General features: G+C 40.0%; 1 protein-coding gene across 2 annotated transcripts in view; it reads left to right on the top strand.

The window, feature by feature from the left end:
• Positions 1-22,833, top strand: part of LOC122816772 (tetratricopeptide repeat protein 30A) — a 2,782,581-nt gene that overhangs the window by 2,714,678 nt on the left and 45,070 nt on the right. The gene's annotated exons all lie outside the window — the stretch shown is intronic.

Raw genomic sequence — 22,833 nt, 5'->3', positions numbered from 1 at the left:
CTAACTTGATGATAAGCATATCATATATATTCAGGTTCTGGCATGTAGCTCTCAAGACATTTCCCTGCAAGCTACAATGCCGAAACCAGAAGGCTGCACCACCACTTCGCCATAGAGAAGTACGGCTGAAAAGCAGAATCACTGTAGTTTAAATCCCCTACAAGAAACAAAGCTAGAATCTAGCACGGCTGTCCCTGTTAGAATATAGCTGTGTTGCGGTCCTTAGGGATTACCGCAATGTGCTTGGTTTCTTGTAGGGGATTTAACCTGCAGAGATTGTGCTTTTCAGCCATACTACTCTATGATGAAGCGGTGCTGCAGCCCTCTGGTTTCAGTATTGTAGCTTGCAGGGAAATATGTCGTGAGCTACACGCCGGAACCCATATATTCATTTACTGCATTGATGGATATTTTCCCAATAAGTCCTTCTGAAAGTGAGCTTTATGCAGTAGGCTAATCCGGATAACAGACTGTAAATAATAAATGCAATTAATAAAATAAATAAAGCAGCCTGAATGGCACAGATTGTCAACAGTATGACCAGAAAACCACTCTTCTGTGCACATGTGGAGAGAGAGCTACAGAGAGAGAAAATTGGCATTTTGACTCCATTTTACGTCAGAGGAGCAGAATAGTACTTATTTTCTTCTGTATTTATAGTCACCTCGAGTTTTTGTTGTTGACACTTTTTCCTGTTTTAATTATACTTTTGAATTTAGTATAGTTACAGCCCATTTAAGTCAAGTTTATAAGCTGTCTAGGAGTTTCTAGAAGTCATCCTGTGGCAGGGGATAATTTGCTGCTGTTTCTGGGGGAGTTGGCATCATTGGCCAAAGCCCTGGTTGTTTCATTTTTTTTCCACTGGTTCTTTCATTTTTCCTGGCTTATTTATACTGCTCTATGTGCTGCTTGTTGTTTTTTCTCCAAATGCTTCCGAAAGCTGCACCTCTGTGCCTATGTGGAGTGAGATAAAATTGGCATTGTGACTCTATTTTGCATCAGAGAAATAAAAAAGTGCTTGTTTTAGCCGCATTTCTAGTTGCCTACACTTTTCTGCATAAAAAGTGTTTTTTTTTTAATTTTTACAACATTTTCCATCTGGTTTGCTGAAAAAGCAAATCTGCTGTTGTATTTATAGTTGCAGAACTATCAAGTGCTCTTAAGTGTACCTCAGTGTTGTAAAAGTAAATAGTTTTTTCTTTAGTAGAGGATAATTTATTGCTGTTTCTGGGGAGTTGGTATTACTGACTGAAGCCCTAGCTGTTTTTTTCATTGGTTCTTTTGTTTTTGCTGGCTTGTTTACTCTGCACTGAGCATAGCTCTGTGCAGCTTGCATAACCCTTTACTAGATAGATTTCAGTAATAAAATCCTAGGTTGTACCGATTAACTTAAACGCTGTATAGTTCAGCTAGATAAACAGCTGGCATTATCCCACTTGGTACGGCTGTGATCCTGTACAAAAAGCATAAACAAAAATGAAATTAAATTATAGTGTTAACTAAATGTAAATTAAATTATATCATCTGCTTATTAACTAAGTTGGTTAAACTTCTACAAGTTCTGATTCCCTGGAATAAAATAGACAGCCTGATTGTCTTCCCTCAATTGCCAGCCTTATAGCACTTGATATCTTCACACAGTGTAGCAACTGTCTGATGCTCCCACACAATGAACTCTTATTGTAAAGAAAAGAAACGAGCAAACTATCGCACCGCAAAGAGCAAACGTGGTGCTGTCCAAGATAAATAAGTAAAATAAAATAAAAATGTGTAAGGACAGTCCACGAACCAGGCAGATAACTCAAAAATCTAATTACAAAAATAAAAACTGTTTATTAAGAACAGTAAGCGCTTTCACACAGAGCTTCATCAGGCCATAAAGGAAACAAACTGGTCGCAGTTCATTTAAATACATTGCAATAGCCAATCAGCTCACATAAACATGATACATCCATTCATTTAAAGTGAAATCACAAATACATAAAAAGCATCAATGCCCATACTATAACCTTTCATATAAAACTTTTCGGTCCATAGTAGTGCGAACCATATAAGTTCAGCATGAGACATATATTTAAAATATATAGAATGTAGGAACACACAGGAGTACATAAAACTACTAATATTGCATCAAATTCATAAAAAGTGTACACATCCAAGATAGATATATAGCATGTAAATAATGTATATGTGTATATCAATATGTATATGAAAAAATATATATATATATATATATATAAATATATATACATATATATATATATATATATATATATATATATATATATATATATATATATATATATATATATACACACACACACTACAATTAATACATGAAACATTCAATATACACATATTATATGACATTGGTTGCTTGGCTGAGAGTTTCCTCAACTTCAATGTGGGCTTAATAGAACTTTACTATGGACCATTGGTCAAAGTTGCGCTTAAATAGGGTTAGCCACGGACCGTTCCAGAACATGGGGATCCTCTGTGACATACATCTGTCTTGCCAATATGGCTTATTTATGTTACAAGCAAAGTTTAAATACTTGGGTATAGTGTTTCTGATACTATTCATTTTGTGGATGTGCAAAAGGTCCATCAAAGCTGGATCCAAGGGTGCCTTGTATGCCGGGCATAGATCTCCTCTCAGTAACTGTAGGAGACAGAGATAGAAATTTAAGGCAATTCATATAGGACAATCTGTTTATAGTCTGAATTCTCCTGGTATGGAACCCTTGTGAGCATTCCAGCTATTGTATATGTCTGGGCAGGTACATGCCAAAGAGAGCTTTATGCTCAATGATGGCACTATGACTTCCTTGGACCTGGATGCCATGCCCTTACTTATAAGCTGGGTGACATAGAATGATCTTTTTATTACCTTGGCCACATGTTGGTCAATGGACAGATTACTGACTACATATGTTCCCAGATCCCTGACTACAGGGTCAACCCTCAGAGGTGCCTAATTGATGGAGTAATTAGCTTAGGTGGCAGTTTTCCCAAAAAGCACTGTAATGGATTTCTTGGCATTGAGTTTTACTCTGTAACTTTGTAAGATGTTTGTACCATGGGAGGAATCTGGCATAGCTCCTAATGTGCAGTCAGCTATGAACGTGGTCAGTCAAAGACCCTTGACATTAGCCTTTACGTCAAAGAAGTAGATGACAAATAGGTACAGTACCAGCATATAGGCCTGAAGTACTCCACTGGTGAATGGCCTTTTAGTGGAAATGGTATCAGCAATCCTGACTTCCTGGGTCCTGTGAGCCAGGTGGCAATCCAGCAAGTTACGTATGGGTTTAAGCCTAGTCCATTGAGTTTATCAACTATACCTAAGGGGTACTGTAGCAAATGCTTTAACCAGGTCCAGGTAGACGGTATGCACTGTTTTCCTTTCATCCATTGCCTTGGTGACCTTCTTAAAAAAGTCCACCAGCTTTAGTAGGCATGATCTTTCCTTGAAAAGGACTGACTGGATTGGGTCAAGTGTCTGAAGGTTGCCTATTTCTTTGTTGATCATTTCCATGATGATTTGTTCCATGGCTTTGCATATTAGACAAGTCAGACTAATAGGTCTGTAGTTTCTGGGGTCGGTTAATGGTCCACCCTTGTGAAGTGGGATAACTGTTGCAGTCCTCCATTTTCATGGTACAAAGCCAGTTTTGAGGCTGTAGTTGACAAGTGACTCAAGTTGTCAAGTTTCAAGCCATTTAGAAGGAATTGCACGATATTGTTGAGGGCCATTGAGTGTGTTTGGGCTTAGTGAGTGCTGCCAGGACCTGCTTCCTGTTTATAGCTGGGGCGGTTATACTTGTAGGTATTTCATGGAGGGAGGCAGGGGAGGGAGTGAAGTCTGAGCTAAATTTGTCAGCCAGCAAATTTGCTGTGTCACCCTGCTCAGTGTAGGTGGCAATATTGACCACCAGTTCAGCACACAGATGTGTGCTGCCTTTAAGATATCATAGCTGTAGCCTTGTGGTTGTCTTTAGCCTGTGAGGCTATCTTGACCTCGTAATTGGCCTTGTTGGAATTAAGTAGTCCTCTGAGTTTCCTATTCAGTTTAATTAGAAAGCTCCTGTCATTGTGGGAGTTTCTCTTCCCAATTTTAGCCATGACTTTTCTTGCTTTTGTTATATACCCTTTGAAGGTTATGATTCCACCAGTGTGGTCTGTTTTTAGAGGGTTTTTTGAGCTTACTTCTATTAGGTATAAGAGCCTCTATACTGCCATTTACATGGTTATACAGGGCCTCTGTAAACAATTCTGCATAGGTTGCTGTGAACTTAGGGTTCAGAAGGGAAATTAATTTTGACAGACTATTGCTTAATATGAGGTAGCTTACTTTTAAATAGTTCCTAAGTAATACAGGGTTTACTGGGTGTATGGAGTTGATTTTTATTTCGAAGAAGACAACTTTGTGGCCAAACCTCACCACTGAGGACATGATATGGGGGTTGCAGCACTCTCTCACATTTGGAAGTACTGAGTCCAGTATGTTTGAACCTGTGGTGGTTGTGCACACTGTCTGGCATACCTCTCAACCAATGGCAGGAAAGCTCGATAATTTGGGACAAAAAGACATCGGAAGCGGTGAAAATAGTGGCGAGAACAAAAGAATCTGCAATTAAAAGCAGATATGTTGGGAATTCGTACCAACAAGGCAATCAGGCACACAGAAATGAGCGAAGTGTGAGTAATGTTTACGGACATATTAACACACTGGAAAAAAGTGTGAGTAACACAGAAAAAACTATTTTGCAAGATAATGATACTGGACATAGAAAAGGTTTTGATTATTTGTTAACCAAACAATATGTTTTTTCAGACAAAGTTGTTTCTGCCAAAAAAATACTTGATAATAATGGTAAAAGTGACAAACTGGATGGCAATTTGAAAGATAAGATCTATAATTTTGAATCAAAAATGCTTTTAATCAAGAACTTGCAATTAGAAAATGGATATTTATCAGAATGTGTTACTAAAAAATTGTACCTAGGGGACTTAGGGTCTATAAGTTCCCTTTTGGTTTAGAATACAATGACAATTTAATAGATGAATTTGTAGAGATGTTTAACGGGCATGGTATAGAAATGATGGAAAAAAAAATCATAAAAAATAATGACATGAAATTGAGCATGCTCATAGGACAAGCAGAATTATTAGATAAGAACATCAAAGAGGATCTTTTATTTTTAGAATATGAGGGCTTATATTATAAGAAAATGGATAGTGTGGATGATAAGTGCAATAAATTATTTGAAACAAAATGTAAGAAAATGCAAAGAGACCTGAATGAGTACAAAGACAATAGGGCATTTATAATAAAAAAAAGACAGAAAAGGTAATGACAACAAAGAAGTAATGGGTAGAAATAATAAAAATGGGTACAAAGGGCGACAAATGTATGAGACAAAAGGGAAATCCCATAATGAACAATATGGCAGGAATGTAAGTAAACCACAAACTTTTCAGTATCAACAGGAGTGGGATGTGGGACTTGTAGAAGAAAGGGATTATTGGAGAAAGGGATGGAACAAATGGAACAGGAACCAAAGGCAGACATGGTAGAAAATATTGTGGAAGATGGAATAACATACACTCTGCAAAGATATCATATATGTAACTATGCAGAGATAGAATTAAGTAAAGAACACTTCTTTTTATTCATGAAAGGATTAAAGTTTGTCCCCACAAAATGGTTCAATTACACAGAAACAATAATAGAGTTGAAAATGTTTCTAAGGAAATTAAATTTAGCATATATGTTTCAGGAACAAATAAAACTTTGAGAAGAACAAATAGTACAGAACCTAGGAATAAGAGTGTGTTTAATCCACCTCTGGATCCAACATTAAATATTTTAGAAAGAGCCATCATGGAAGACATCTACAAGATGAAGGGTAAAGAACAACATGAATTTATGAATAAAAATATAAGTAAGAAAGAATACGAAATATTAAAATCTTTAAAAGAAGATAAGACGTTGAGAGTGATGCGATCAGATAAAGGGGGTGGTATGGTACTATATGACACCTTAGAATATTCCCAAAAATTTTTTGAAATGCTCAGTGATTCAAATACATACCACCTATCCTCAGTGAATGAAATAAACATCAGTCACAGAAGGATTGATTACTATTTGGAAGAATATCTAATAGAAAAAAGAATAACAGATGAACTATATAATTATTTAAAAGTTAAGAAACCAAAAGTAGCCACTATATTTGGAATACCCAAGACTCATAAGGGGTTAGAAAATTTAACTTTTAGACCCATAGTGGATGGACGGGGGTCAAAAATATACCCCTTTGGAGTAGTAGTAGATAGGTGGTTAAAACAGCAGGTAATGAATGCAGAGCACATCTTAAAAGATTATTGGGATTTCTTAGGAAGGATAAGGAAAGAACTGTGGGACAAAGACATCATTTTTCTAACTATAGATGTTGTGGACCTGTTTACATCTATCCCAAAAAGAGAAGGGTTAGACTGGTTCCAAGAGAGCCTAAATAAGAATACTAATTTAGGTCAAGACAAAAAAGATCTTATAATGGAATTTATGGAAATAGTCTTGGACCATAATTTTATAGTATTTGAAGGAAAATACTATAAGCAACACAAAGGGGTGGCGATGGGGGCTTTTTGTGCCCCTATATTCGCCAACCTTATGTTGTTAGAGTGGGAGCAAAATAAAGTCTTTCAAAGTGATTTCTTCCAGTTTATAAAGCTTTATGTAAGGTTCTTGGACGATATATTTATTTTATGGAAAGGTCCAGAACACACAATACAAGGGATGGTTCAATATATGAATGAGAGTACAGGCTTTTTTAAAATTTACACATGAATATGATAAGAAAGGAATGAATTACTTAGATACATATATAGAGACAGACAATAATCGTTTTAAGTCTAAGGTGTACAGGAAACCCTCTTTCAGTAACTCCTACTTACAATATACGAGTGACCACCCAGTTAAACAGAAGAATAGTATCATAAAAGGCCAACTAATAGGGATAGCAAGAATGACATCTAAGGAAGAAGATATAGATAGGGAATTGCTGACAGTAGCAAAATTATTTCAACAGAGAGGGTACCCAATAAAAATAATAGATGAATATGTAGGTTACGTAAGAAAAGAATGGGGGGGAAATACAAGCCCCTATTAGGAAATATGAGTGGTACAAAGGAAAGTAAAAACAATAAAGAGGTGGAAAACAATAGATTTGAAAAGGCTATGGTTGTGCCTTTTGGGAGTAAAGCATCTGAGGTGGAAAAAATAGTAAACAAAAATTGGGCTATTCTTAGAAACAACCCAAAGCTATGGGCTATTGGAGGTTCAACAACAAATTTTGTCTACAAGATAGGCCCTAACTTAAAAAAGACCTTTGAAATAAATCCAAAGAACAAGGGTGGATATGGCACCACAAAATATGGAAATTGTACACAATGTAAGTATGTATGTATGGAGGAGACTATTATTATTGAAAATTCTTTAAGAACTAGAGTTAGATTTATAAAAAGAAACTGTCAGACTATAGGAGTGGTATACTTGGCTATGTGTAAATCCTGTCTCAGTTTTTACATAGGTAAAACAGAAAGACGCTTGAGGGACAGGATATACGAACACACATACCAAATATCCACAAAAAATTGCAACAACGCCCTATATAGACATATAAACACAAGTCAGAATTGTATAGAATTCAGGTTTGGAATTTTAGAAAAAGTGTTACAAAATCCAAGGGGTGGGGACTATAGAAGCCATATAGAAGAAAGAGAAACAAGATGGCAAATTAAGTTACAAGCAAGTCAAACCCCAGGGTTAAATGAAATAATATCGATTAAGCCCTTATTATACAAAAAAATGGACTTTATGAAATAAACATATATAGAAGTAGTTTATTATAAAAAAAGAGTATAAAAGTAGGAAGAAAGACACTATGTTCAGTATGATGAGTAGGTGTGAATGGTTTAAACATTTTAATAAAAGTGATTTTAACAAACATACTTAAAGTTGTAATACAATTGAGGATTTTTAATAATTTTAGATGTGGTATTTTAAATGTATTTTCTGAATGAGTCATAGATAATTAATGATGTCATTATGTTGTAATTATTTAAAGGGGGAAACTGTTTAGAGATACAGATTCTGATGAAATCCCTATATACAGGGAAGAAAGCGCTCAATCTGGCAATTGTGTGGAATTGTGTGGAATTTTATAATAAAGAAGGACTGTGAGGGCATCCAGCGGTGGCAGAGTATTTTTTGTGATTATACCTCTCAACCATAACGAATTCCTCAGTATTTACCAGTTTTGAGGGCTAAATAATGGGGTGCCACGAATTCCCAAGTGACCCCTTCTATTTCCAATTTTTTTTTAATTTTTTATTTACAAGTTTAAAGTAATGGCTGACGTCACCACGCATCGCCAGTGTATCCTGCAACATCATTAAGGGGCGTGCATCATGACATTAGCTTCTTGAGACAGACTGCCTGCCTCAGTTGGACTGTTAAATTAATTGTTTTAGCAGTAGCAGCAAGTGAAGCTGTATGTGGCTATGCACATTAAAATGTAAGATGTGAAGTTGTTTTATCTTGCCTTCATTCTTACTGATGGGTTGGAAGCCGATCCTCGGCTCCGACTCGACCAAATGTGAAAGCTCGAGGTCTTCATCTAGCTCGAGGCCTACTCCCCATCCCATGATGCACTGGTGCTTCCCTCAGATCTCATTTGCTGCTGCAACAGATTGGGCGATTCACCAGCTCTGGCCAGTGAAAGTTTAATTTTCTCTATTTAAAATTCTTAAATTACTATATTGTTAGTTAAAACTTGGTTAGTTAGGTTAATTGATAATTGTTATTGCCTTTCGCACTTCACGTTTTGCTAGTGTGCTCCTTTTTCTGCTACTTCTTCGTGGCCTGTTTGAAGGCCTTTTGTTAAACTCCCCGTTGTCCTTAAATAGAGTGTTAGTAGTTAGATGTTCAGAGTGTTTTTTATATAGGTTAAAAAATAGTAGCTATAACTTATTGTTACTGTGCAGAGTGTTTGTGGTATAGGTAACTGTCTGTGTGAATTTATAGATAGTTAAAGCTCTCTTAGTATTGTGTGTTATTAATATTATTCTTATAGCCTGTTTAAGTTAGAAGGCTAAACTTTTTGTTATAAGCTCGTTTAATTTAGAAAGCTCTTTACTGTGTGTTAGTGTGTTGGGTTAAGATGTCTCAAGATAAAGACACAGTTTAAATCAGGGTTTAAGAAATGCCCTAAATGTGGACAGAAAATGTCCATTACTGATGGACGCATGGAGTGTGTGTATTGTTTAGGGGCATTACATTTACAGGAAACATGCTCCATATGTCACTCCTTTAGTTCCCGAGTATTACAAGAAAGGAAGAACAAGTTGATTGTCAGGGGCTTGATTAAATCTTTCTTTTAGGAATCGTCGGAACAAGGTCATACAGCTCATACCAAGCCATCTAAACCTTCAAAAACTTCTTCCACTACTGGATCTTTGGAGCTGGCAAAATCTCCGTCATCCACTAAGTTGAAATCTGACAGAACTTCAACCTCGGCACCACTGACTTCGGAGCCGATGGTTACCGGTATCTCCCATTTTGAAATCTCCAGTTTTACAATCTGTAGCTTCTTTGGCTCCTTCCCCTCGGTCTTCAAGAAGCCTATCAGACATGGATGTGGATCATGTAATGCAGAAGCTTCTGCAGACACCGGCGCTGGCCAAGCTTTTGTCGGGGCCGACCCTTTAGGCTTCAGAACCGTCTAATCCTCCTCCCCCCTTATCTGTTCCTCCTCCAATCCGAATTGAGGTTTTGGAGCCGGAGTGCTCGGAACTGATGATAGTGGAGCCATCGGTACCGAGACCTGCTCCAGGACTTTTGGATCTGAATTCTCAGACTGTTTCGGTGCCAACTGAAGAGTCTAGGAGCAGACACTCTCCGGTCAGGTCTGGGGAGGATAGTCAAACCAATCTTTCAGGTCCGACTTTGTCTTTTGGGGCTTCAAGATGGGTGAATTCGACTCCTACCTTTGGCTTTGAGCCTATTGTCTTGGTGCCGAGGGAATCAACTGTATCTGCAGATCCAGGAGTTCCTTCACATCAGAGCCCCGGGGGCCTTCATCCATTGTCCCCACAGACAACCACTTCATCAGGACCAGCTGCTTCTTCCCCTAAAGCGCCACTGTCTACTTTGTCATCACAGATTCCACATAAGCATAGAAACCCAGAGCTTTAGTAAGCCCCATTGGGTGATCCCTGTTCCTCCAAGACCTCACCAGAAGCTCCCACTGAGGATGGTCCTCGGAAGAGGCTATGCAAGAGGAAGCTTTTGGACTACCCTCAGGAATCTGTCACTTCAGACACTGACTTGGATGATTCAAAAGGTTCCACACGGTCACCCTCAGAAGATATCTCCTTCGCAGATATCTTAGAGATTCTCAAACAGAGGGGAGATTGGCATCCCATCAGACCTAATGATGATGAGTCCATCTACCTGAAGGCTTTCGGGTCTCAGCCCTCCACTTCTTGGGTATCTATGCCTTTCGACGAACTCATGGACTTAGTTTGTCGAAAGGCGTGGGAGTCTCTGGATACAATGGAACCTGTCCCTAGGAGGCCCAATAAGTTTACCTCACCACTGGACAAGGTTTTTCTCACCAAGGGAGTCCCTGTTGATGCCATGGTGGTGTCAGCAGCCACCAAGGAGTTATCTGAAACTTCAACGTCGGTCCATCCACCGAATAAAGATTCAAGAGTCATGGACAGATATGGAAAGCGCATGTTTACTTAAGTGACTTTTGCTCTTAGGTCGCTGAATTATCTTACGTATTTCACTAGATTGCAAAGAGATCTCCTAAAAGAGCTAGGAGATACTCTACAGGGTTCAGTAGCTGTGGGAGTCTCAGCTAAAATATCTTCACAGCTCTACACCCTCAATTCCCTAACAAACTCCTCCATGCATCTGCTTTCATACGCAGCTGATGGAATGAGCAGAGCAGCAAGTACAGGAATTGCTCTTAGGAGACATTCCTGGATGCACTTATGTTCTTTTGAGAAGCCCTTTAAGTCATCCTTTATCAACACCCCTTTTGATGGCTTGCCCCTTTTTGGACCCAAAGGGAAAGAAACGGTTACCAGGTGTGAACAAGACGGAAAGACTCTGTCTGCCGTCGGAGTCCATTTTTCCACTCCTACCAGACTTTACCCCAAAGGTCAGAAAGGAGGAAAGATGTGGTTCCATAAAACTTAAAAAGGAGCCTTTCAGGATACACGTGGTGAACCCTCCTCCAGAGGCAGAGGAGGGGGCAATAATGGAAGACACCATCCACATGGCAGAGGGGGTCCGCAGAACCAGGGTGACAGAGATCAGTTCTTTGGGAAGCCCTATCAGTGCTCCTGAGAGGAGGCCTGCCTGTCCATCTCTGGAGGCAGTCGGGGGATGCTTATCTTTGTAACCAGATGCCTGGCTAAAAATAACAAAAGAAAGCTGGGTACAAAGCATCATATCCAGAGATTACTCTAGTCCCTTTTCTACCCTATGTCACTCAATAAGAAAAATCCCAGATCACAGGGAACAAGCAACCATAGAAATTCAAAGGTTGCTACAGAAAAGAGTCATCCAGCTGGTCCCCACAGACTAGATAGGATCTGGAACTTACTCAAGGTTCTTTTTAGTTCCAATGAAAACAGGGCACTGGAGGCCCATTTTGGATCTCAGCAGATTAAACAAATCTGTGAAAAAGACAAAGTTCCAGATAGTTACACTGCAGTCGATGCTTCCTTTTCTAGGAAAAGACAATTGGATGCACTCGATAGATCTTCAGGATGCATACTACCATATAAAAATGGACAGACCATCCAGAGATCACCTGCGCTTTCAGCTGGGGGCCAGTCATCACCAATTTCGGGCACTGCCCTTTGGTCTCACAACAGCTCCCAGAGTGTTCACCAAATGCATGGCAGTAGTCATGACTCACCTGAGACGTTTGGGATTCTAGGTGTTTCCATACATAGACAACTGGCTCCTAGCCGCCACCACTAGGCATCAGATCATTTAAGCAAGGAACAGTACTATGAGTCTATGCTGTCAGTTGGGTATTACCATAAATTTAGAAAAATCTGCCTTATTGCCATCGCAACATACCGTTTTTATAGGAGCAGATTTGGACACCACCACAATGACCTTAAAACTTCCATCAGAAAGGATTTGTGCTCTTTGGTAACAAGTTCTAGCCCTTCTCTCAAAAGAAAAAGCTCCAGCTTCTGCAGTTCTCAAATTGCTGGATACAATGGCAGCAGCAGTCATTGCAATTCCACTGGGCCAGATGCATATGCCGATAGTACAATGGCACCTTTTCACCCAGTGGTCCTTTCAGGAACTCCCAATGTTGCATCAGATTATAATCACGAATTCATGCAAGAAGGACCTTCAGTGGTGGCTGACATCACATTGTGTAACAATAGGACATCCCTTTGTTCTACCTAACCCAATTGTCATGGTGACCATGGATGCTTCCCTGAGAGGGTGGGGGGGAATTATCAGGAAGGAACAGCCCAAGGCACATGGAAAGAACATGAGGCTCACCTGCATATCACTGTCCTATAAATGAGAGCAGTACTTCTAGCATTGCAGTCCCTTCAAGACTCTCTACCTCTGGGGACCATTGCTATCCAGACAGACATGTCAGTAGTCTGGTACATAAACAAACAAGGAGGAACCAAATCTTACCCTCTATGTGGAGAAGCCTTGAGGGTATGGCAATGGACAAACTTCACCCAGCGTTTTCTGATAGCAATGCACATCCCCTGGAAGTCCAACATGATAGCAGACAAATTGAGCAGGGCAATTCTATTGCCTCATGAGTGGTCCCTAAAGAAAGAAGTGGTGGAAGACATATTTCGCATATGGGGTCAGCCTTGCTGCGATCTTTTTGGCACATCCACAAACACGAAATTCAGCAGCTACTTTGCCCTAATCCCCCCACCAAGGGAAGCCACAAGGGATGCACTTGTACACGATTGGCCCCCAGGTCTCCTTTATGCTTTTCTACCATTGCCTCTGTTACCCAAAGATTTACAGAAAGCCAGTGCTCTGGGAAGGACCATAATTCTAATAACCCCCTATTAGCCTCACTAGATTTGGTTCCCCTTTCTTCGGCCTCATCTATTGGAAGAACCATGGATCCTGGACCCAGTTCCAGACCTCTTGATTCACTCATCGGGGGCTGTTCACCCATCCCTTTGGTCCCTCAAATTGAAAGTTTGGCTGCTCCAATTATAAACATAGCCAGGCTTCAGAATCTTTCAGCTGCCGTACAGCATATATTGACATCCTGTCACAAATCATCCACTAGCACAATGGAAAAGATTTTCAATATGGGCATTACAAAATCATATTGATCCTTATTTAGCTTCAATATCTATTTTGGAATTTTTGACAAAACTATTCAATGAGGGAGCAGCTCCTACAACTATTCCAGTTCAATTTGCTGCAATCTCCAACTTCCATCTTGGTGAGGAAGGGTCTAATAGCATGTCTCAGTCTCTCGAAGGCATTTCTAAAAGGCAATATACATTTAAGACCACCCTTCAAATTTCCTCTTTCTCTGTGGAATCTAAATTTTGTACTATCATGGATAATTCTACCACCCTTTGAGCCAGCCTCTTCGTGTGACCTAAAGTATATGACATGAAAAACCATCTTTCTAGTAGCTATTACTTCTGCTCGGAGGGTTTCAGAGTTACAAGTCTTGTCCATAAAACCCCCTATGTATGCTCAGGATACAAATCTCAGTCAGTCTATAAAATTGCCTGTATTCTTCCCCAAGTATGACAGTAAGGCAGAGTATATGCTCCACAGGCTTAACGTTGACAGACAGCTACACTTCTATTTGGACAGGACCAAGGATTTCAGGAAAACGGATCGACTCTTTGTTTCCTTCTCAGACTCCAAGAAGGGTGCTCCTGTTGGAAAAAACACTTTATCAAAATGGTTATTAGACTGTATTTCCTTTACTTTCAGTTCAGTGAATTCACCATTACAAGACAATATAAAGGCCCATTCAACTAGAGCTGTATCCACTTCCTCAGCCTTTTCTGCCAAATTACCAAGATACAATTTGTGCAGCAGCCACTTGGTCAAGCCCTCATACTTTTATCACTCATTACAAAGTGGATAGGGCCTCCAGAGACGGGGCTTCCTTTGGTTTCACTGTCCTAAAGAATATACTCCCACGAGCTACCCAGTAAGATGGTGCTTGGGACACTATCCCATCAGTAAGTATGAAGGCAAGATAGAACAACTTCACATAAAGAAGTTATGTACTCATCATAACGTTCCATGTGAGTTGTTCATCTTGCCTTCATTCTTACGCCCCACCCTCCAACCCCCTTCCAGGCTTCTTGAGGATCAAGAACCTAAGGTGAGGTATGACTGTAATTGACATTTATCTAGGGTTTGCTATACTTGCTGTATTGGTAGATGGCTTACACCATTGTTGGCAGCAAACAAGATCTGAGAGGAAAGCACCAATACATCATGGGATGGCTAGTAGGCCTCGAGCTGGTTGAAGACCTTGAGCTTTTGCATATGGCAGAGTCGGAGCCAAGGATCAGCTCCAAACCCATCAGTAAGAATGAAGGCAAGATGAACAACTCACTTGGAACGTTATGGTGAGTACATAACTCCTTTTTCTGCATAGTCTGTCTGGTAGTCCACCCATTGCCCACCAATGTTCACTTATAGGTCAGAATGAGAAAATGTATTTCCAGCTCGACTTCCAGGAGGCAAGTAAAAATGACTAAAAAAAGAAACATTTAGTATGCTTAATAGAACTGCAGTAAAAGAATCGGAAGTGATTCTGCAATCTGCTGCAGCTTGCACAGACTTGCACACTTCTTTTTTTGTTAAAAATAGTGGTGCTTTTTTCATGTGTTGTGAGTGATGTATGAATCTGATGCGCATGTGTGTGTGCGTTTTGAATGTGATGTTCAGTAGCTGCAAGCTGGACTTTTTAAAATGAATATGAGATATTAATAAAACAGAACTGTGAATGTAAATGGATACATTTTTTTAGAGCAGACCATTTTCTTGGACTGAATACAAGTGTTAGTATCAAACCTATTTTGAAAGATAAACATGATGTTATATAAATGCTTTAGTAAGTTAGGATATGGAAGAGCTAAGCTAATACTGCAGTGAATTTTTGTATGATCGCTTTAAAGTATTTTAATGAGTTAATTGATTGTCTTAACTACTTGGCTGCATGTTGTTTAAAATGTTCTCAGTGACCTTGAGTTTTAAACACTGATGAAGAGTTTTTACTTGAACGCTTTGTTATTTTATTAAACTTTTTTATCTGAGGGCATTGGACTTCTTTGTTTTACTTCTTTGGACTTTTTAAAATGAAAGTGTGAAGTAATTTGTTTTCATCGTAGCTCGAGTGTACCAGATTGTTTGAAAACATGTAACTGAAGCAAGACGAAAAAGTTCAGAGAAAACATGCATTACTTTACTTACAGGTTACAGCATACAAGTTCTTAAGAACCACTTTTTTCTTTTTTTTTTTTTTTGTAATACAATATTACTTTCTGTCACATCGTAATCATTTTCAACTTTCTTAGCTTAGCACAAAAATCGGGATTAACCACTCTCTCAATTTCTTTCATAACTAAGCAGCGTGTTGTAACTTTTTCCTGTTAATTGCCTTAAGAAATTAAAACAAGAACTTTCAGTCAACCCTGTACACTTTTGTTAAGCAGTTCTCCATCTGGATGTTACTGACACAAGTTGAGTTATCACCATGTTTTTTTTGTTCAGCAGCTCATTCTCTGCGCTAATGGCCTGCCTGCCATCTCTATCTAACTGATGTGCTGGTGATTTGCCCAGTCCAGAGTCATGCTGGTATACCATTCATTTAAACTTTAATTGTTTGGTAGCTTTTAAGGTTTTCTACAACTACCAAAACAAGGAATATTCCATTCATTTTATAAGTGCATGTATGAGTGTGTGTGTAATATGTCATGCATGTGCGCATATGTATGTAATTATGAATTATATATATATATATATATATATATATATATATATATATAGATATATATATAGATATATATAGACACACACACAGACATATATATATATATATATATATATATATATATATATATATATATATATATATATATATATATACAGCAAGTTTACAGCAGAGGCTGTGAGTAGGTGACAGCACTCCTGGTCAGCACTGAAAAAAGCTTGCCCCTACTGGGTTTTTGCAATTAACATTTGCTCTGCAAATGGGCTTTTATAACCTCTACATTTTGGAGACATGGCCTCTCAATACAGTTATCAAGATACTTGCAATGTTGTTTATGGCATGTAAGACTCAAGCATTTGTTGGGTAACATCTTTTCACAAAGGGTGTTATAAATAAATTGGTATGTGACTTGTCTGTTATGCATCTACATACCTTTCATAGGTTCATAGGTAGGTACTAGGCTATCTGCCCAAGGGCATTTATAAGCCTAGCCAGAATGTGTTGGCTTTCGCCTCCCTTTTAAATTAGTTTCCTGTGCCTCTGTCTAACAGGGCCATTGAAGTGATCCCAGGGGTAAATTTACAATTTCCCATCCACTCTTCAAGATTTCTCTTGAAGAGAGTCAGTGAGGGGCTCTGCGTAACATAAATTGGGATTCTATTCCAGAGCGAGGGAAGTCTCAGGGACAGGAATCTGTCCCTCCAGCATGTCCTGTTTATTGTTGTGCTGAGGTTTAACTTGCTGGGGCGTGTGGCTCTAAGAGATTTGGTTTTCTTGAGGTGGAGCATGTCCGTTAATTCCGGGTTGGACATGGCCTTGTACGTCAGGCATAGATCACCTCTGAGCAGGCGGTAAGCAACCAAGTAGAGCTGAAGTTTCTTTAGTCGAGCTGGATAGGGTATCTGTTTGAGGCCCACGATCCTCTTGGTGAGGTACTTCTATGGTCTCTCCAACTGTTGCAGGTGTCGTGTAAGGTACATTCCAAATGGGGCATTGTACTCTATTATGGGCTTAATGAGTGATGAGTAGAGAGGCACGATGACCTCTCTTGATCTAGATGTGAACCCTTTCGTAATTAGGTGGGCTGCATAGAAGGATTTTTCTAACCACCTTGGCAATGTGATTATCAAAGGAGAGGTTGCTATCTACCTGGGTCACCAGATCCCTAATTACATCTTCCGTACTTAGTGGATTACCACCTGTGTGATAATTCGTGGGCACTTTGTTTTTCCCAAAGGGGATGACTATGCACTTTTTGTCATTTAGCTTGAAGCCATGGTTCTGAAACCAGGTATTTGTCTCCGTGAGACCCTTCTGGAGGATGTCTGTGTCAGCCGGAGAATCGATTATGGCCCTCATTTTGCAGTCATCAGCGAACTTGGTCAGCCATAGTCCTCCTGTGCTTGCCTGTACCTCAGAGAAGTATATATCGAACATGAGGGGTCCCAGGTCTGAGCCCTGTGGGACGCCACTTGTAACTGGTTTCGAGTCGGACATGGCACCTGCAACTCTGACCATGTGAGTTCTCTCCGTGAGCCAGTTGGCAACCCATCTCATGACATAGGGGTTAATGTTTAAGCTGGTGAGGTTATCTACAATGCCAGAGTGGGGAATGGTGTCGAAGGCCTTAACGAGGTCCAGGTAGGCTGTGTGGACTACCTTTCCCTCATCTATGGCCTTGGTAACTGTTTCAAAAAAGTCAACTAGGTTTGGGAGGCAGGATCTGCCGTTAACAAAGCTGAATTAGGTAGGGTTCAGTGTCTGGAGGTTCCCAATGTCTTGATGATGCCCTCCATAGCTTTGCAGACCAGGCTAGTCAGGCTTATAGGGCGATAGTTCCCAGGATCTGTTGTGGCACCACCTTTGTGGAGCGGGATAACTGTTGCTGTACGCCATTCCTTGGGTACATAGCCTGTGGTAAGGCTGAGTTTGAACAGTGAATTAAGGTGAGGGTTTAGTTCATTTTGGAGCTCGTGTAAGACGCAGCCTGGGATACCATCCGATCTCATTGATGCTGTGTTTTTGGCTTTGGAGAGGGCTGTTTTCACCTGCGTATCTGTGATGTCTGGGGCTCTACATTCTTCTGGGATGGACACGGACCCTTTTGGAGGTGAGGGGGGGGGGTAAAGTTTGCACTGAACCTGTCGGCCAGGATGTTGGCAATGTCACTTGGTTCAGTGTATTTTTTGCCATTTTGCACTAGCTCAGAGCAGATCTGAGAGTTGCCACCTAGGTTCTTGACATAGCTAAAGAAGGCTTTGTGATTATCTTTAGAGTCTTTGGCAATTTTTCTTTCGAAACTGGCCTTGGATGATTTTAAGAGGGATCGTAGTTTCTTGCTAATACTGATCAGGGATGCCTTTCCTTTTTGGGATTTTGCTGTATCTTGTAATAGTTTCCTCCTTCTGTTGTATAGCTTATTTATGGACAGGGACCACCAGACTGGTTTCCTCTTTTTGGAGGAGTGAGTCTTGGTTTTACTTGGGATGGCTCGATCCATGCATTCCTGTAGGTGCTCATAGAATGCATTTGTAAAGGATTCTGTGGTTTGGGCAGCAGTATCCTTTAGCAAGGGGGCTTTGAAACTTTCCACCTCGGTTTTGAGAAGTGTGAAGTTTGCTCTTGAAATGTTTTTCACAGTGGTTTCCTTGACTGGGGGTGGGGTCAGGATGTGGATGTCCAGTGTGATTAGTTTATGGTCTGATCTTACCAGCGAGGGGTTTACCTCTGATATGGAATGCTGATCCTCCATGTTGGTGATGATCAGGTCCAATATGTTGTCACTTCTTGTGGGCATGGTGACCAGTTGTTCCAGGACATTTGAGTTTATAAACTCTAGGAAGCGTTGGCCAAAGGAGTTTGTACTTGAGTAGTTTTCCCAGTCAATGTTTGGGTAGTTTTAATCTCCCAGTATCGTGGTGTTTGGTAGGATCTTCATATTTTCCAGTGTTCTCAGGAATGCTGAGTGGGGGTCCTGAGACATGATGGGTGATCTGTAGCAAGCTACGATCTGAAAAGCAGCTTTGCCCACTATTAGTTGCACATGGATGGTCTTCGAGGCCTTGTGCTGTGCTACTAACCTGGAGGTATGGGTATCCCTTATGAAGATGGATACACCCCCTCCTTTTGTATTTCGGTCCGGGTTCTGGGGCCGAAAGGTATGGTATGAGTTGTAGCCTGGTAGTGCTGGGGTGCTTTCCGGAGCCTTGAACCAGGTTTCTCTTACTGCACAGATATCGATTTTCTCCATGCTGAGGAGTGCCTCGAGTGTGTGCATTTTGAGGTTTAGACTTCTGGCATTGAGTAGCTTTACCCTCAGTTTTTGGTTACTTGTGTTGTTTATGGAGGTGGGTTTGTCTTTTGAGCCTTGCCTAAAAAAGGCACTATGGAGGTGGCAAGAACCTTGGCCAGTATTTGAAAGCCTAAGGGTGACACGTGCAAGCCATGTCTGGCAAGGCAGCGTGGCTTGTCGAGCAAGTCATCCCAGGCTGACAGACACTGGATCCCCTTTGAATGACACCAATAGCTTAGCCAATTGTTAAAACTGATCATTTTTTTCTTTATACTGTGGCATCATTCTTGGTGAGGGCAAGATGCTACTCAGGGTCAGGGTCGTACCGTCCTGGGCTACATGATCAGCGAGCTCCTCTATGTCTCTTTTCATGTAGTCCAGGGAGGTACATCTCAGGTCATTCACACCAACATGTACAATGACAGAGTCATATTTGTACTTGTTTTGGAGTGACCTGAGTGCTTGTGTTATGTGGCGGATCCTGGCACCCGACAGGCAGCTTACAGTAACCTTCTCCTTGTTCAGTCTAGTGAGTGGAACGTCAGTGTGCCTGACAATAGAGTCACCTATTACTAGTGTATTGGGTGTGTTATTTAGCCTTAAGGGCTGTGATTGCATGGCACACTGACTTTGTGAAGTATGTGATACGTGGTTGTTGTTAGAGGGTGGAGGTTGCTTGGATGTCTGCTTTGGAGGTCTCTGCTGCTTAGGCAGATTTTTATTTAGAGCCTCCGAGTATGTTTTTGTATATTTATGTGTGTTGTTTGCTGGTGCAGATATGACGTGTGTGTGTGTGAGACTGGTAGTGTGGTGCAAGTGTTTCCCTTCCTCTCCTGACTGACTATTCCATCCTTGGGTTGAGAGAGCTTGGCCTCCAGTTTGGCTGTATAGGTGCATCTCTCACATACATGTGTGTTTGTTGGAAGGAGGAGAGGGTTGTCTGTGTACATGAGGCAATTGTAACATTGCCTCAAGATTCCCAGATTCACCAGCTGGACTGGAGAGTATACCTGAAACTGCCCTTTGGACATGCCTGTACGGATAGATGAACTGATTTACTGATTGTCTGGTAGGGATGAATAGGGAGCCTTGTACTACTGTATAGTAAAGGGGGGGTGTAGTGTTAGCGTTTATTAGTGCTTACTGAGAGCTTAGAGCAAGTGCTGGACTGTAAAAGGAAGTTTAGAGTGCTTTAGTTGAGAGTTTGACGAATTCCAAGAGAAAAATTGAAGAGCAGACTTCGTGGAGCCTGGAATAGTTTAACCCTAGCTAACCGTTGGTGTGCAAAGCCGCGCAAAAATGCGCAAATGCGGGTTTTAAAGCAGGGAGATGAAAGAGATAGAAATTAGCCCAAAACGGCCAATAAACTACTTGTTGCTGGGCTGAGACCACTCCTCCAGGGACAGATAGGCTGCTCAAAGCTCCCCACTCTCACTGGTGAACAGAGAAACTTACAGATTTTTACAAAATGTCCAGATTTTTACCTCAAATATTTGGTATGTTCATCATAAAATCTATGGTTTTATGGCAAATCACAAAAGATTGAAGTCACTAACTAATGACCAAATAATGACATGTATTTGAGTTTCAGACATCATATCCTTTAAAAAATGTATACAGACACAAATTATGTTATTCTAAGTTTATAAGAGCAATATTTGAATGCTGGTATGATCCCACAATTCCACTGGACAGGGCAGGTTGCACAATTATGTATGCAAATTTTATGTTAATCAGCAAAGAGATTTGTACCAATTTTTCGTGGGCTTTTGTCCAGTTTTTTGATGTTTCCAGGTTGAGAGGTATGCTGTGTCTGGTCAAGGGTATTTATGTCAATAAACTCTAGTAGTCATTCTGCATGCGAGTATGAAGCAGTGTTTGTTTCTTAGTGTATAGATGGGTAGTTAAAGTCTTCCATGAATAGAGTATTTGGTTTAATGGTGGGTGTATCCAGTAGGTCGAGGTACGAGTTATGGGATTCCAGGGACATAAAGAGTGACCTGTAACTTGCTAGGATATGGTATGAGATTTTGTCTCTGGTGATTTGCACATGGATAAATTCCAGGGCATTAGCCTGTTTAAGCAATGTAGAGTTATGCTTGCTGGTAATGTAGTTTGAGTCTCCTCCAGCTTTTGTACCCACCTGTGGAGTTTTTGGTTTAAATGTGTGTAAGGCACTGAAGGCTTGCACTGATAGAGCACTTGATGTGAATTTAAACCATGTCTCAGTAATGGCACAGATGTCCATATTCTCCAGAATGGGGAGAGCTTCTGTGATGCAGAGTTTATGCTTTAGTCTCCATGAAAAACTGTAAGTAGCAGAACTAGTAATCAGAATAACCGACCAAAACCAAGTCCATTTAACCTTTTATTGAAGTGTAACATAAATTAACTTAGCGCTTTCACCCATAAGCATCCATGAGCATCATCAGAGTAAACAGTGCTTAGAAAACCTAATATTTGAATAAAACACACACCACCCATCAATGAAAACTAACCAATTACATGTCTCAATACATTAAATATTTAAATGTCATCTTTACTCTCCTAGCACCTTAATTTTTTTTTTTTGGGGGGGGGGGTCATTTGGTATGTCAGTACATTTATCAATTTGTCATTGCCTAAAAAAAAAAAAAAAGGCACTAAGGAGGTGGAAAAAAAAGTGAACAGTACCACCTTATTTTTTTTTGGGGGGGGGGGTCATTTGGTATGTCAGTACGTTTATCAATTTGTCATTGCCTAAAAAAAAGGCACTAAGGAGGTGGAAAAAAAATTAACCAATATTTAGCCACCTAGGGGAGATAAGTGCAGACCATCCTTTATTAAGCAACATGGTCTGTTAACTATGTCCTGCCATGCTGACATATATTGAATTCCATTAGTGCAGAGGTTTATGTCTTCTCAGCCCCCAAGCTCAAACAACACAATAGCAAGTTTAGAAACACCAAATTTTAATCTGTCCAGTTGCAAATACATAGACATTGAGTGCTTTCATCCACCAACATTGGACTTCCCCAAATAGGAATAGACCATTTTGAAGTTAACCCTAATCAACATATCTCACATGATTTTTTAGACCAGTCTGAATACCCACCCCTTCTCAGGAGGTCGGAGAGATTGAAGAAGAAATAACATAATTACTTTTTTTTACCCTCCCTCATACAAGCAACCCAAATCAAACAACCAGCCTGAATTATGGGGTACAAGGAAACACAATGCAATGAGCTACCAACAAACTTACTAACCTGTCATACCAGTTTTAACCAGGGGAAAAATAATGGGATTATAAGCTTAAATGACTGGAGGATCCTTACCCATAAAGTTTTTTCCATTTACAATTGTAGTGATAAGATTATTAACAAAGAACATTTTATTTGAAAAGGGATTTAAATTTGTACCCAACAGAAAAGGAAATGTTTCAGAGGCTATTATGGACCTTAAACTATTTGTTAGAAAACGTAACTTTTCAGTTCTAAA

The sequence above is a fragment of the Protopterus annectens genome, chromosome 12.part0 (assembly GCF_019279795.1).
Source record: "Protopterus annectens isolate FY-2018-M chromosome 12.part0, PAN1.0, whole genome shotgun sequence".
Classification (NCBI taxonomy): domain Eukaryota; kingdom Metazoa; phylum Chordata; order Ceratodontiformes; family Protopteridae; genus Protopterus; species Protopterus annectens.
The sequence above is the reverse complement of the archived record's forward strand: the minus strand, read 5'-3'. Positions and strand labels throughout refer to the sequence as shown.